This window comes from Stegodyphus dumicola, chromosome 8 (genome assembly GCF_044657685.1).
Source record: "Stegodyphus dumicola isolate Sdum_Otavi_A_Nest chromosome 8, ASM4465768v1".
Classification (NCBI taxonomy): domain Eukaryota; kingdom Metazoa; phylum Arthropoda; class Arachnida; order Araneae; family Eresidae; genus Stegodyphus; species Stegodyphus dumicola.
In genome coordinates this window covers 94,252,048-94,270,105 of record NC_140775.1, presented here as the reverse complement: position 1 = coordinate 94,270,105, position 18,058 = coordinate 94,252,048, and the positions used below count along the sequence as shown (strand labels likewise).

Sequence of the window (18,058 nt, the reverse complement as noted above, 5' to 3'; positions counted from 1 at the left end):
TATGTGGTATATTTTACATGTATAAACTGCATTATATTTATTTAATGCTACTATTCTGTGTAATTTGCAAATTTTTGTGGAATTCTCAAGATACGATAATTTTTATAGTTGTTTGAACTATTACAGTATACATAAAATACTTTGTTGCTTTTCTTAGTTGTAACATATAGAGAAGATTTAGATAAAACTCATTGTAATTCAACTGTTTTGATATACGACACAAAATAAACGGAGAAGACTGTTTTCATTAAAGTGTGAATACCGCAAGAGAGTTCTGAAGTTCTATAAATATTGTACTAAAAATGTCTTTAAGAATTTAAAAACACTTAGGCTTCTTCAGTTTTAGCGAAAGAGAATTGCCTTCGTCGTAGGAAAGACAGGTTTGCTATAAAACTTAGAATAAAAAGGCAAATATGGCGAATTCATCACGTTTTTGTAAGTTTTTTATGTAAAATCTATTCGAGAAATGTCAAAAAATGCAGAGAAAGAAATATAGATACCGCATAACGAGCCCTTTGTTATAAAAAATATTTTTAAAAAAAGGGTAACATATTCAGTAAAAAATCGTTAAAAATGTTTTTAAATATATAATTATTATGAAAAGAAGCAGAATCTTACTAACATTAGGAAGAATATAATATATCTGTTGTAAGAGATCTGAGATCATGCTTCAAAGCTAGATGCTCATATTTTATACAAAGAGAGACAGAAAACAATAAATGTAACTAAAACTTCATGTTGAATGCGAATTCATTTCATTTATTGGCATATTGATTTAGGTTTGAAGAATTTACATTATATATATCAACAAACCTAGATAAAGCTAGAAAATAGTTGTCATTTTTAGTAATGAATTACAATGAATTCCTGATACTGATTATCTGATTAATCCTAAATCAATTGTGAAAAGTATTTTCCTGTCGCATATGAGAAAGTGCTATTAAAATCAAATCTTCATTGTGCGGACTAGACTAATTCTGGAAAATAATTGATGTGGTTTACATAAGCCTTTACCCCAAGATGGTATTAAAGCATCCCTCTTCGTTGCAGATTAAAATCAAATTCCGGATAAATGACTGAGATGTCGCCACCGTTGGCGAGATTGATGACTTTGATCCTCTGGAGCCCATGCGGATTTATCATAAGGCTGCAAAGATACTGGTGGTGGAATTCGACGTCGAGAATGAAATTGATGAGCAGAATCCATCGACAGCAACCCCTTGTTTTCGACGAAAAGAACTAATATACAGAACAGAACTCGTATATAATAGACCTTAAAAGATTAAGAACTGTTAAAATAACAAAAGGTTTGATTTTACATATTATTATTTACATTACTTCGTGCATTTCTCACGGGCATGTAACTGTGACTAATCTCAATTCTCATCTTGTAGGGGGGAAAAGGAAAAGAAAAAAACGAGTTTCTTTGGACAGATCAATGTAAAAATTAAGTAATAATAAATAAAAAATGTATAATTATTAACAATTAATCAATATTTATAAATTAATTCATAAAACGATAAATACTTATGACTGTGAAATCAGAAGAAGAGTAATGAGTAATTTTTTGTGAACTATCCTGAAAGTTCTCTCGCGACCCATACTTTTAGAGCTATTACGTAAAAAAGGAATTGAAGAGGTTTAAATCATATAAATTTAACAGTTTGGGGATGCCAATTTTAATCAAACATAAATTACTTCCAAAGAACATCTCCTCAATTCTTTAAAACGTTTAAGACTTATTTAAGATTGAAACTCCATTTGCACTAAAAATTTGGGTAACATTTTAACTTCTGGTGCAAGTTTGCTAGAAAGTGCCACGTGACCAAAATTGTCATGAGTTGAAAGTCTGCTTCATTTTATTCATTTCTTAAACTTATAAGGCCTAGGTCTGTAACAATCGTTTCAAAATAGATTTCATAGAGCAATGTTTCTGAAATAAACCGCATATAAAAGGATACTAAATATATGCATATAACTGTGTGAACTTTTTCATATACTGTACTATTATTGCGGAAGTTGAAGCAACATAGTTTCGAAAGCTTAAATACTGAAAATTCTTCAGCTGCAGAAGTGCCAAAGTATATTTAGTATGCTCCAAAACTTACTACCAATACGGTAAATCGAAAATAATAGCAAACACTACTTAAAACAAGATATTCGCGTAACATAAAATAAAAATGCTCAAAATTAATTGGTATACGTATTGTAACACATCATCAGAATTCAATATAATATTGTACTTTAATCTACATTGCATACTGTATTACGAAATAAAATAATATAAAATATATTGTATTCTACAGCGCATTGTCTCTTATTCTCGCCTCTGTATAAAAGTACAACGTAATGTACTACACTCGTGCTTACAAAAATAGCAACAGTATCTAAAAGAAATGGTACAAATTTCAAAAGCGGAAATAAAATATGCAGTTTATATATTAGGTAGAGGTTGCATCTCCTAATGCAAACAGTTAAACAAAACTAGCATAAAACGCAATCCCGCAATCGCACCACATCGCCTTAAAAAGTGGCATGCTAGACGTAGGCGTCAGTTCGCAAGCAGCGATAGTTCCATAAAATCCGAGATAGCCGAAGTGGAAGACATGAGCCAAATACAACATTTGTCTAACGAAATACATTGAAGGCTGTCGGGATGATGCAAGCTCGTACAAGACAACCCGCTGTTGCGAGAGAGCTGAATGTGCATCGTAAAGTCATCAACAGGCTGTGCAATCGTTACCAAAAGAGATCAAAACTCTTATACGAGGCGTGGGTCTCGACGCTGGAGAATTACCACAACGGCAGACGATCACTTGCTGTTGCTATGTGCAAAACGCCTCAGATCACTAGCAGCATGACCGAAGCCAGAAGACCATCAATGGAGCAGCCGCACCATCATTACAACTTTCGGCAATAGATGCTCCATCGATGGATACCATCTATTATCTTCTACACTAAGACAAGGACTTGGCTTGGTGGCCAGTGAGCATTTATTGAAAATTTTTTACATAAGATTTTACATGAACAATGATAGAGAGTTTTACATTAGAGAATGTGCACAAAGAAACATATAAAACATATATACAATTATAACAGTAGTACAGTTTTGAGATGTATAGAGAAGCAGTTGAAAAATTATAGAGATAAATGTAAGAATGTAGACCTCAAACGAAAATGTTTAAATATATATAACTAGCAGCATGACAGCAGGCGTCATATCTTTCTGCTCTAGCAGGACAGCCTATACCTCGCCAAACTACGTCACGTCAACTGCATGTAGGTGGATTGTATGCCCAATGACCTATGCTTTGTGTTCTTTTTTTGTCTGCATCGCACATCAGAGCGCGGGTGAATTGGACCCGTGAACATCGCAGTTTGACGGCATAGCAGTGGGGCCACGTACTCCTTATGAATGAGTTAACATTGATAACGATTTCCGAAGGGTAAGGATATGCGAGAGCGAAGAACACGATATCGGATGCTAAATATCGCGAAAGAGACTGTTACAGAGGAGGAGGCATTTTTGTATGGGCTGGGACGGCAACGAATTGCGATATCGAACTCTACATGATTCCTGGTGTTCTTTTCACACCCATCCTATATAGCGATGAAATTCTACACATTCTTGGGCGTCGTTTTATTGTTGGTACCGACGCGATATTTATGGTCGATAACGCCCGGCCGAATAGAGCTCGAGTGGTGTGAAGTTATCTGGAGAAGAAAACCTTTCAGCATCTGCCGTGGCCTGCTTGATCGCCGGACCTGAATCCCATATTATATAGCAGTTATGTGACATGTTGGGACGACGAATAGCAAATCTTAGTGTGCCGCCAGGCACCTTCACGAGCTTCGACATGCATTACTACAGGAATGAGGGCTACTGCCTCAACAATCTGTCAACGATATTATTGCCAGTTTGCCGCACCGTTTTCAGATATGCATTTCAGCTAGAGGGTATCATATCCGTTTTAGAGTATATTTCCATTGCACATACTTTTCATGAATTGGGTTTTGCGACGTGGTAGTCGTAATGCATGAGTTTACTTTATTGTTTGCTATGTGGTCTAGTAATGCCATAGCACCCTTTTGGAACAGTTTCATGCATATCCATTAAATAGATTTTGTTTTACAGTGTGTTTTGTCTTTGTTGATTATTTTTTTAGCAGAAGTGTATTTTAAAGATCGGTAGAGATAAAAATCGTTCTTTCTGCGTCAAAACAATGAGAAAACGGAATTTAGATAATGCGGAAGATAATGATAACAAGGAGAATGTTAGAAGCAGTGTGAAAGTAAATTTTAATAGAAAGGTGGTTGCACAAAAGCAAAGAAATATGACTCAAATATTCCTTGATCACTAATAATTGGGATATCCTGCCCAATATAGTGCCTGATATCTATTTATAGTCATCAAGCAGAATTTGAAAGAGGAAAAAAATGCGTAAATCTTTGGAGGTAAGCTGAGAATGCACATATAAAGTTCCGCAAGGACCATTTCTTCCTCTTATATTTGATATTAAAACAGTCCAACTGGAGGATGTAGGCGCTCGTGATTATGATTATTGTGGAAAGACGATAATATTAGTTATGTATTAGCTTTCATTACTTTTTGTCATTTGACATACCAAGGGAGAGGATTGTAAGAAAGGACCAGTGGGCTTTTAGATTAAACATACTTCTAAGAGTGAATTGGTATGAATAAAAGTTAAAAAAATATGTAACACATCAAGAAAGAAATATGTGATAATCAACCGAGCCTCAGTGTTTTATTTGCATAAAAACGTGCATATGAAGGAATATTTAAATAAACTATAAATGTAAATAGCTGATGTCTCAGCATTTATTATTGCAAGCTATACAAATAATTTTTCGACAACAGAGGACATGAGTTTTATCCAAAAATAATTTTATTACTTTCCATTTCTACACATTTGCTATATAAAATTCCCTTCTTAAATGTACCTCAATTACTTATGTACGCGAAAAATACTCATCAAACAGAAGGAATTTATCTTATTCACAACAAATACATTTAATTTATTTATATATTGTTGCATGCGTATGGTTTTGTAGTAGATTGAAGTCCGATAAAAAGTTAATAAAATTTATTCTAATCACAAGAAATGTAACAAAACGCTGGAATTTTCTTCGGATATATTCTTACAAGTGTTCACAATATCAGGCACTAATAATCAGTAGAACGCAAATACGTTAAACAGAACGCAATACAACCAGTAGCTATACTTTAAACTACTAAAAACGTTCAAATACAACGCAGTTCAGAGAGGAAGAGGCAACTAATTCAATTCGTGCGGCATTAAAACAAATCGCAATAACAGTAACTGAGCTGAGATGTCTCTCTCCGGCTTTTTATAGCTTTTAATTGCTCGCGAGAAATTTCTGGTAATTTATTTGCTTTTCGAACATTTCGAACATTTCTGTACAGAATTAAACCATATATTCAAGAGTCTGTTTAATGACAAACAGGAGATACAATAAGACATACTCTGGATAACTAGCAACTTCTTTTCAAACGAAATATGATTTCCCAGTTTCATCTGACGCCTCAAACGCCCGTACTTTAAATAGGTAAACCGATTTTACGGATTTAATTTATGTAGTAATGCATTCCGTAAAACTGTACAGACATTAGGCATTTTTTGAAACAGGGAGAGATACAATTTGAGCAGTGTCCTCGACAGGACTCTAACCACCGACCTCTCGAATACTCGCCGAGTGTGCTTACCATTACACCACGAAGGCATGATAGAAGGAGGGATAAATACCTTATATACTCCCCGTCTTTAAAGGGCGACTGAAGATAAGAGGGACCAATCGCAAAATCCTGATGGTCCATCATCCACCATCGTTTTTAGTTCAAGCGCCACTGTAGATTTATAAGGTTATTTTCATGCTGGAGACTTGAAAAATGTACAATGCCTTCGCCGGGACTCCAACCACGGACCTCTCGAATACGCGCCGAGTGTGCTCACCATTACACCACAAAGGCATCCTAGAAGTCGGGAGAAATATCCATAAAACTTTACTTAATTTGCCTTTTTACGTGATTTGAATTTGTCAATTGTCCTTTTTCATAGCAAATGTAACTTCCTAATAAACTTAAAAATTTATTATTATTATTATATTTTTGTATACATAAGTATATCTTATTTACACGCACAAACACATACGTACAGATATATCCATGTAATATGTATTAAGAGAATATATATCTAAGTTTATAACCAAATTAACCATTTATAATCAAGCTAATTAAAACACTTGGATAAACTGCCTGGTTTTTGTTTACTCTGAAATCAAAGCAACTTCGGAGGCGGAAACTATGAAAGTACAAATTGCTTTAATTTTAAAATTTAAAAAAAATTTGAGTTTTCAATTCGGACATATGATTGTTTTGAGTATACTATGTCATGCTGAAACGGTGTAAACTGTATTCATTTTTCGACTCACTTTAATTAAGGGAACAGAATTTTGTTCTATTGCTTCAGCTTATTAGCTTTGTTTTCCGCTTCAGATTGATGCTTTTTAAATTTGCTTTTAAACATTTTATGTAAAAACTGCATTATTATTTTTATCTTTTCCAAATTATCTACCATTTTTAGCACTTTGTACCTTGTATTTTTCGTAACTTTAGAAAGCAGAAATATTAAAATTTCGAGATTTTAAATAATGTAGTGTATAATTAGTATAGAGTACATACATATAATTACTGTTGGATAATTAGTATAGTATAATAATATAGTATAGTACACAGTATAGTCTCAGCAGTCCCCACCATGCACCTTCTTTCCATGTCCTGGTCTTTACTTCAGTGTTCCTCGTTTCGTGGCCAATCCCCGGAGAACACAGTACTAAGCTCTTTATTTATATTTATTCGTGTATTTTTTTTAATTCCATCGACGGGATCCAACAGGCTGAAAAGCACCTAACCCAGTAGGCCAGCTGTTCCGATAGCGATAGTGAAAAGAAAGAAAGTACACAGTATATAATTATTATTGGGGGGGGACTTTTGAACTTTAAATAGTGTACAGAAATTTAATTTATATGCTATTTATATATCATTATTTTATTAAAAAACTTATATATCAACTATATCAGCGGTTCTCAACCTTTTGATTAATGCGAACCATCTAAACAAAAATTGAAAGACTTTAGTAGCACCACTACATTTACAATGATTATTTTTCAATTTCTCAATAGAAATATTAAAAATTATATATAGAAAAAATATAAAAAATATATATAATAGTTAATTTCTAAAATTTATTGTGAAATTTGGGCCTGTTTAAGAGAGATCAATTTCTTTATATCTGGTAATATTTCACGTTCTTTGTTGCGTCAAATTGTCGCGTTCTTTGTCGCGTTCAAATGTCGCGTCATATTTCACCGCAAATTAGGATCCACTTTTAATTTTGTTCTGTATTGTTATTTTCGAATGTAACATGGAAGAAAATCCTTATTCTCACAAATAGGTTGTGCAAAAAGGGAATAAAAATTTAATAGCTTTATTTGAAATGCCTTTAAATTCTTTTTTTTCATTACAGCCTAAAGTTAAAAAGTGTGCTATTTTTGAAATCCTAAGTTAGAATTCAATCACAGAAAATTTCTATCAACTGTTCTTATTCTTCACAAGATTTTTGAAGTTAAAAATACTTTGTTTCTTTGCGTATATTTTTATTTAAAAATACTTTGTTTCTTTGCGTATATTTTTAGTTAAAAATACTTTGTTTCTTTGCGTACCACCTATTTTTCTCTTGCGTACCCCAATTGGTACGCGTACGACCGGTTAAGAATCGCTGAACTATATGAGAGAATATAATAACAAACTAAAATAACGCTTTACAAATACGCCTTGTGATAGCTAATTTGTTTCAGCAGTGGGAGAGTTGGCACTGGAGGTGGATGATTGTGAAAGAAAATGCTTTTCTCTGACAACTTCATCTGCATCTATGTTGAAGGCTAAGCGTAGTCGGGATCGTCTGCGTATAGTCCTGATGTTGTAATTATTGGGGCTCGGTTCCTTCCTTTTGTTAAAAATTTATTTTGTGTTTCGAATCCGTTTTAAAAGTAAATAAACAACAAAACCTAACAGCGAGAAAAAGTGACTGCATCATAATTCGTTACTTTACAATAAGCATTTTAAGGCCATTTGTCCCCCTCCCAGTTCGTGACTAACTATGGCAAAGACTACTGCGGAAGAAAGGACTAATCCTCTGATTTGCTGAAGTTTCGATGATGCTGATACACATTATGATCGTAAATGAGGGAAGGGTCATTAGGGATCTTGAAATGCCTGTTTTAGATCATTACGTATGCAAAATTTAAACTGTAAAATAATAATAAAATATCAGTTTTCAAGCACGCGCTGTAACACTTATTTCAGTAACAAATTTTCGTTTATGTTAAAATCTGCCCTAAAATTTATTTTGTCTGTCCTTCAGAATATAGTTCAGAATATAGTCCTAAGTTCAGAGAATGAAGCTTTAAACGCCTGTGTGCCATAAAACACATCTCTAGTTGCTTCCGAAGAGAGTAATATTCTCTATCTATTGATTTTTCTCCTTAATATAGATTACGTTTTGTGAAATTAACCGGGATATAATTATTATGACAAGAAGAGGAAGTGAATTTGCGTTTATTTAGTGTTTTAGCTATTTACTCCAAGTAGAAAACCTTTTCATTCTTATTTCTAGTGTATCCGTATAGATTTTTACATGAAAGTAAAAACTGGGACAAAAGTTGATCTTCTAGGTTAGAACGTTTACCCAGTTTTGAGTTTACAGATCAGTGAGTTAAACCTTTTAGGAAATAAAAATAAGATGCGTTTTTCGTCAGGAATGTTCTGAAAGATTTTACTTACTGAGTTGACAAGAAAGAAATATTTATATTTTTAATAAGCTAACTACTTTTATATAGTTTATCTTATCTACCAGTTTTCATATTTGTCTCAATAAAGATCAGGTTTTATATTTCAGTTTTCTATTTTGATACAGCATATCTAAAAGTTACAACTGCTATATCTCTGTGTAAATACTGATGCAACAGTTTTTTTTCCTTGAGGTGCGATGATTCATTAGCAAGTAAACAGCTAGGAAACGATTTGTATTTGGAATCTGTTATATTATTTTTCAGTATTAATGTAATTTTGCCATATAACAAAATTAAATACTACTGAAAAACCCACGAGTGGTCAAGCGGTCAAAGCCGCTGAACAGTAGTAATTCTATCCGGGGTTCGAATCCAGAAGAACAGGCTGATTGCATGGGCGTTTAGTCCAGACGAACAGACTGGCTGCATGGACGTTTTCGTGTTTTTCCTATGGATCCCGTAGATACGAGCCTATTTCCCTAAAAATGTCCTCCGCGGGTATCCCTCCCTCTCCGTGTACTGTCTAGTAGCGAAGCATGTAACAAATAAATAATAATAAAATACTACTGAAGCCTTGTTTCTAAGAAAAATAACTTTGCGTAATTAAATAGTATACAAACAAAGAAATCCAAAGTTAGTACAAAGAAACAAATGGATTACCACTGAATGCAGTTTCGTTTCAGCTCAGTTCAGCTTTATTAAAGCCCTTCTGGTGATAAAATGAATGCAGCAGAAGTGTTTTATAGCAACAGACTTCTGTTGCGTTAAACACCTGTTGCATAGCAACGATCTTTGATAAACTTATTGCTGCCGGTTATTTCAATGAAATTCGTTTGCTTATTATTATGTCTATTATCCTCTGCAAATAACTATTTATATTAAAAGAAAATAATTTACGGAATAAATATTAAACCAAAAATAAAATTTCTCAATTTTAAATTCGATGATGAATATTTTAATATTATCAAATTCCGAATCTACTAACTAACAGAAATTTTTAGACCATTCTTCCCATTTAAAGTTCGAAAACGATTTCACAGGATTTGCTCTTAGAAAGTTTCTTTAATATTTCTCTTCCAAATTCCTGCATTTTTATTTGCATGCACTTGAAGCTGGCTTGCTTATTTGCGATAACTCATCTTCTGTCATAATAAGATTTTCATCACCTTCTTTTGTAAAGATATAAAGTTTTTCTGTACAAGAAGCAAGGAAACTGAGCTATAACCTGGCTTTGCTCCAAGAAAACACCTACGGGTAAACGCGATAATTTCGTTCTACTTCTTCATGAGTTAGTTCACCGTCCTAAGGAGGAAGAACGGTAAAATCCTTCTTTCTCATGAAGATGATGGCACAACATCATTTTCTTATATCGAAGCAAAAGTTTCTTCTAAACCAAAATATGTTTTTAAATCAAAAATACATTTTTAAAAACCAAATGCATAAAGTTTCTTCAAAATTATTAGGTATTAAAGCATTTGTTCGCATAATACAAAATGCGCAACCCTGTCAGCAAATATCATAATGTAAATGTTACGAATTGTTAAAAATGACGTTTATATTGCAAAGTATTTATTTTGGTTATATTTTTAACATTTTACTAAGCATGAGGCATAGAAGTATATTATTCAAACTGGCAAAATACTATAAAAGAAGTTTGGAAATAATATAATAAATTGTTTATATATTTAATTTTTTAAGATATAATTTTTAGGAAAACTCAAGAGAAACTCATGGAAAACTCATTTATCATATAAAAAATAAACATCGAAAAATACTTCAACCATATATAGCATAAACATTTAAAATTATAATACATGAAAACATAAAGAATGTATAGTGTTTGAAAAAATATTGACTAAAACACTTAATAATAAGCTTCCACGAGTGCAATAAAGTTAGTGGCATTTTGTAATTTCTTCATTAAAATTTAAATAAAATAACAGTTTTAGTACTTTAGTACATAATCCATATATTACAAACTCTAAAATAATTAAATTTAAAAATATAAGACATTTTTGTTTGTTTGTTTTTTTCTCTCGTCTAAATAACGATCGATACTTCCTTTGGCGGCACATCACTCGAAATTGTTTTATTTTATTTGAGGGATATCAAACTAACATACGGTTAAAAGAGGGAGAATTTCAACTATATGAAATCGTATCAACCATTTTGAATAATTATACTCGTATGTATTGGAATAAAGTGATTATAAGTAGAATTATTAATTTCTAATATAGTATAAATTCCATAACTTCGAGATGAATTCATAGGAGATATTAATATTGTTTTTTAAACATATGAATCTGATGAATATCTATAATAAATTCATTTGAATATATACGACTGCGAAATGTACCCTTTCTCAAACTAGCTCTAAATTCATTTATAGTCTGAAATCGAATTTTTTTGAATAACCTTTCACTGCTTAGGACAAGATATGCTATCACAGATTTTTAACTCGGAAGGAAACAATAAATGAAACAATAAATTAAATGTGAATCTGAAAATTACAGATGGCTGTTCTAAGATTTCAAAATTTTTACCAAAGTTTCAAAACGTTAAAAAAAGTAAAAATAAAAAATCTTAAAAGCATGAATTTTTAAAAATAAGATTTTCTTGTGCTAATTCTAGTTTAAACAGTTTTAATCTAAGCAATTATCATTATCCTATTAGCTCAAGAATTAAATCCTCAGAAATTCGAAATATGTCACAACCATAATTAATGCAACAGAAACACGCCAATGCAAAATTTAAAATTACAAAAGAAATGCAACCCCAGTTGGGGAATAGATTTTTAATGATTCTGTCAGTTTTTGCGAACAATGTTTTTGTTCCTAAAGAAGAAGGACCTGTATCTGATCGCGCTCAAAACCATTTTATTCAAAATGTACGCTAAACTTAAAGTAGCGCTTTTCCATAATTTTTAAATAATTCATATGTTTTTAAAACAAACTGTTAAATATAGAAATACCAAATAGCAAGGAAGAAAGCTTGCTATGACATTATTTCATTATAAATTTTTCTTGAGTGGGAACTTTTGCGCTTATTTCATGTTGAAAAGTTTTATTCTAGAATTATCTTTGCGAATTTTAGTACTTTTCACTGCACACGAAGACTGAAAAAAAAATCTCTCAAATAGCAATACTTTTCGTTTTATTAAATCCGCTTACTGAAAATGATAAATATTTAAAAAGGAGTTTCCTTTGTGGTGTTCAATAATTTCAGCAATGCTTCTGAATATGCGGGTGGTACTTTCAACGTCTTACCTCGGATAACGGTATACGCGTTTTGAAGCAGGTATCATCAAACATACGTATATACGATTAAATGTAATCGCTATATTACGCGAATAATATATATTACGAACATTCAATAATGTGGGAGTTCAGCACTCAATTCATTATAAAACATTATACATTGTAACATTAAGTATATGATACAAAATATATTGTACACTAGAGTATACTCTGTTTCGTACATACGAAAGTAAGGAATTCTGATATTTCAACTTCCATACTTCTGATATCCATAAAACAGGAGGGAGGAATAAAGACTGCAGATTTTGTATTACGCAAAACAATATAATGTTTCAAAAAATGGTAGGAATAAAAATCTCTATTCTTTCAGTCTATTACTTTAAAACAGGCATATCAAACCCTTTTTGACTCTCTCCCATTTGTGATCGTAACACTTGTCATCATAACTCTACATCACTTATTTATTCCATCTCATTTGATACTGTAGTTTAAATCAACTCTCATTCATGCTCTTTTTGTGAAACAAAATAATCTAAACGGGAGTAAAGTGGGAGTAAAACAAATAGAAGATTCGACCATCTGGGCTGCAGCTGTCTTTATATTGGTTACAAGGCAAGACGGGCATGCGAAATGACCATGAAGAGCTTATTCTAAAGTAACAGATTAAATGTAATTTACGTATTATACCGTCGACCATGAAGCTGTCGCTGAGGTTTTGGTTTGGTTCATTTAATTATGGCAAAGCACACTAGGGTTATCTGCCTAAGGGAAGGGATGCTTTCGTGGAGGACTTTCTAATTGAAACTGACTCGTATACACGTTACACATGGAGAAAACCACGAAAACGCCCATGCAGCCAGCCCGTTCGCGGGATTCGAACCTCGGACCGAACTACCAGTAGCTGTCGCTAAGCAGAACGGTTTAGCGCCAGTTTTGGATAATCGTGAAGTAACAATACACTCATAATATGTGCGCTTTCGTTTGATATAACCTGCTTGATTCTCGATATGCTATGCTTTGTTTCTATGAAAAATAATATAAGTAAACTAATGTTGTATTTTTCTTGCATTTTGAAAAAATAATTTAAAATTTACCTGTCACCTACAAAACAGCTGCAGCAGATTATTGTTTGCTATGGAATCCAACAACAGAAAAAATGGGTATTAATCAACACGATGTAGTCAACTGAAAAGAGTTATAAATTGCAGTACTTATTTGTGGGAAATTTGTACTCGTATAGCTTCCAGTTAAGTCGGACAGCCTAACAAAATAGCAGAAATCATAAATTTGACAAAATCCTATTTACGAAGCTCGAAAACAAAGTGAGTCAAATACGGATTGTTTATTAAATAAAGAGGCGACAATTACTTCAAAATTCCTCAGGAAAGACTGAGGCGACTTTCGCAGGATCTCGGCCAAGTTTCATGGTTCGATGGTAGCCAGCTTTCACCGTTGATAAGATAATACGTAAGTACTGACTATAATAATATAGTTTCCAAGCACTTAATAGCACCACTACTCCTGTTTTAGGTACTTATTGTGATAAACATACTTTAAAAGCAGGAGAGTAATGATAGCACGTTAAAGAATAGCAGAAAATTTTAAAAAGAAGAAATATCGCTATGGAAATAAAGGTAAGATAATTATTACTCTTTGGTCACTAATGATCAAAATTATTTACAAACATATTTATGACAAGCGGGTTGAGGGGTACGTTAGGAATGTGATGGGTTTTCTATAACCTGAAGTCCGCAACAATCATTTTAATTCTTTGTGTTTAGTTACACTGGCTTGAAGTGAGCGTGTAGGGTATTGGGTCAGTTTGAGATGTTATATTCCAAATATATTACAGAATGTTGTTATTTCATTAGCATTTCAAAACTAGTAATTTGCAAACCTGATAGAAAATTTGTCTTCTGCTATCAACCTCGAATAAATGAAACCTCTAATATTGAATCAATGAGTACAGGAGCACAATTGTAATCTTTTGTTGACACACGATGTTCTGTCTCAAAATTAAGGATACTCTGAACAAAATTCTGCTATTTATGACGTTGGACAATAACTTCATATTTTTTACACAAATACATGAGCTATTAAATAAAAAAGATAGAATTCCAATCCTTGGACCTCAAACCTAAAGAAATAGTCCTGAAACTGAGTATTTAGAAAACTAGATTCCCTTTTACCAAACGATTGGCTTAAATCTCATTAAACCAAAAACGTATTTCAAATGTTCAACTAATTTTATTTACATCTTAGAATAAATACGTGCTATAACCACTAGAGAAATGTATCCCTACTTAAACGTGTCAAAGTTAGTAAAAGTAATTAATCAGCTCCTCTCTGCTGCATCCTGCGAGTTAGTCCGTCTGCAATTAATGATAAATTTTCTTAAATGCATAAAAGAGTGCAAAATGTCTTAAGTGAATTAAAATGATTTCTCAAATAAGCTGAAGAAACAAAATGCATGAAATCGGCTGTGCAAATAAAATAGTTCAAAGCAGCTTCAATCCACGGACATTATTCATTCTAATATTTAATTCTAACTAAAATGCATTTGAATAAAGTATCACATTTTCTACAATCATAGTATGCATTTTCTTTTGAAGTAAGTATAGGTGAATTAATAATAATCTTATAGTAAAACAACAGAACATCCAACAACAAATAATTTGTTAACATTATTTGTTTTCTTCCATGAGAGTTTGTTAGTCTCAAAGAATGTAAGTTTACCATGGATAACCACTAAATTGATTCTAAATTAGAGAAATGTATATAGCTATCTGACAAAGCTTGAAGTCATGTTTATTTAATCACTCCTTCATGAACAAAATTTCGTTCATGAAACTCTAATTTTCACGCAATAATTAAAGTTTAAACAAATGATTTAGTTTTAAAATGAAAGCAAATAAGGAAACACTAAGAAAAATCATTACAAATAAAACCCCAAAGACAAAATGCTGCCTTAATGTTTTACTATTATCATATTCTACTGTTCAGAAAATACTAAAGCAAGCTGAAATTAAAAGGCAGTTTGAAGCATTTTGCTGCTTTTAAGTCAGCATATCTAAAAAAAAGATGTATTAAGGGCTATGTGAAGGGAATAGCAAGTGAAAAAGAACATAACGAAAATATATTTGCCCTTTCCTATTGCATATTTTTTACTTAATCGGGTGCTGGAGACATACGATTAAATATACTTTGATATACCATTAGATATACTGTGGTACATTCACTTATTTTATTACAAATAAAAATAAAGCTTTTAGTATTTAATCTCTATACTAATACAGTTTGTTTTAATATGCTAAAGCAACTGAGTTAATGCTAAACATTTTATTGCTGTTTTATTATTACAAGTACCACATAAAAGCATTAAATATAAAAAGGTTTTAATAAAACGGCATAAGAGTGCAAAATATAACAAACACAGCAAATATTCAGTTTAGTATAATTTTTATCTTTCACAGCATGTGAAAAAAATGAGTGTCAGTACATACAAATGTTGATAACAGATTCGTAAAACAAAAATGTTATGTTTTATTCTTAGCATAGACATAGCTATGCTTCAAATAATTGAAACAGCGATTTAAAATTTGAATAGATATGGTAAAATTTCAGTATAAATCTGTAAACCTAAGGTTACATTCTAAATATTGAATTTCGATTAAAAAAAGTGTATTCTGTGAAATACTAGTCAAAACATACCAAATAACGTTTCAATAATTTTATTTATTGAGATTTAAATTTAACAAATAAGTGCAGATGAGAAGCTAAATTTTTAGTTAATGTACCATAAACTTCCGAATACAATGCAATTTGTAGCAATTTATTGGCATGCTTATTTAATATTCTTTGCAGATATTAAATATGAAATTGCTTTTCAAGTTGGTTAATTTATAAAAACTTTCTTTTTATACATACTTTACATTTTACTCGGTATCTTAAAAAAAACAGAGATATAATTCAGAATATACGTTACATTCAAATTATCACTTATTGAATATATATTAAACTAATCAAATAACGTTCTGGTACCATTAACATTATAAATAATAAGCTAACCAATAACACATATTATTTGTTTATTTGAAAGCCAATCAAAAATATTTCTTTACCAAAAATGTTTCATAAATTTTTAAGGCGATACGATGCAGATACTGCAAATTGCAAAAGAGAGAAACAAATTTTTAATTTAGCTAATTCTAAAAAAACATATTTCTTCTTTCTCCATAAATAAAAATAAATTATATCAGGGATTAAAGTGCTAAGTTTTTGTTCGCATATGTAACCAAGAACATTTTATTAACTTCACGTGAACTTATAATTTGTACAGTGCACTACAATGCACTTATAATCTATTGTTCGATTATATTCACAAACATCAGGTTGTCACCAAGAAAACGTGTATGTGAGACGAGCATATCTCCTGTATCCTGCAGTGAAAGTTGAAATAATAGTGAAACAGTTCTTCTAAAACAACCACCTCCGCAGAATCATCTGGAACTGTAGATGGTTATATTGCAGAGGATTCTTTGGATTTTGATAAAAGTGGCATGGAAGTGTGGGTAAGAGGTACACAAGTAGACAATTGCTACAGGATCTGCAAATTTTGGTTTAGCTATATATTTATATTTACTTTTTACAGGCTAAAAATATATAAATAAGAATTAGTGTAATATCTCTATTGGAATTGCTGTAATGTAGTAAAAACTACAATTGCTGTTAAAAGCTGATAAGTAATTCCTGGATATTAATTTTAGAGTAAAATCATACAGTTTCAATTTTATATTTTTGCACTGAAAGGTTTTCCAGCTTAGAAGAAGAATTACTTATGAACAGGAGAAATTTCGTAAATGGATTATGTCTGGAAGCGGGAGATCTGATGGGAATAAAATTGAATTTTAATTAAATGATTTTCTGAATTCATCTAATTTTGTAACCAAAAGAAACAGGTTAATGATCAAGCCGAAATTAGATACGAACGTTCTGTTCTGCTAGCAAACAAAATGTACTCTTGAAAGCTTACCTTGAATTTTCTCTGAATTATCTGTTAAAAATTTCAAAAGCTTCTACTTTAGGACGCTTCAATCATTATAGCACCCGCAAAGATGTCGAAGAGTGCTAAATCGAGTGTAGTTGCGAGCCCCTAAGTAACGTGCGCAGAGAGTGCCGGAGTCCGGCAAATAGAAGTCCGGGATCCTGTGTCGGAAAACCCGCAGCCGATATCGGAGCAAACGCAGAACGCGCGCGTTTTGTGGAAGAGGAATCTCGACTGTAGGCTTCGTTCTGCGTCCGTCAGATGGCGCTGCGCTACAAGTTGTTTCGTGGATTTGCTTTTTCTTTAACTTTATTTGAATTTTTGCCGGGTTAACAGTTGAAAGAATTTCATCTCATTTGCAGATAAAATGAAAAATACATTTCCCCTTTTTCTTTTTCATCCACTTAACTAAAATATTAAAATCCTGAAAAAAAAAAAAAAAAAAAAACTAATGTAAATTATGAAAACACTACTTAAATAATACTACTTGGGTTTACGCGAAAATTTGTTTTAGAATTAATATAAACATATTCCAGCAAATGGTCTTGTCAAACATCAAAAATATTTCATTTCTTATATTCTTAAAAAATCTGTTTCAGAGAAAAAATAGAGAATTATATTTAAACTGTTTCATGAAAGTGAATTAACGTTTTTGCATGCAATATTATACATTCCTTCATGTCAAAATGAAATAATTAAAAAAATGCTGTGACTGTAACAGTCGGTAAAAATTTGAGTTTACTAATGTTGCTGGTATACTATGTCAACGAAACACTGAAAGTATTTACGTCAGTTTGAAATTTTTGTATTAACCTTATAGAGTCATTAGGTTATTTCAAAGCAGGAGAGATGAAAAATGAGCAATTCC

The 18,058-nt window shown here is 31.8% G+C and overlaps 1 protein-coding gene across 1 annotated transcript in view; it reads right to left on the bottom strand.

The window, feature by feature from the left end:
• Window positions 1-17,564, bottom strand: part of LOC118185887 (delta-sarcoglycan-like) — a 234,365-nt gene extending 216,801 nt beyond the window's left edge. Inside the window, exon 1 of the mRNA XM_035355826.2 lies at window positions 17,179-17,564. The gene's annotated coding sequence lies outside the window, so the exon portion shown is untranslated. The remainder of the gene's footprint in view (window positions 1-17,178) is intronic.
• Between the last annotated feature and the right edge of the window lie 494 nt (window positions 17,565-18,058).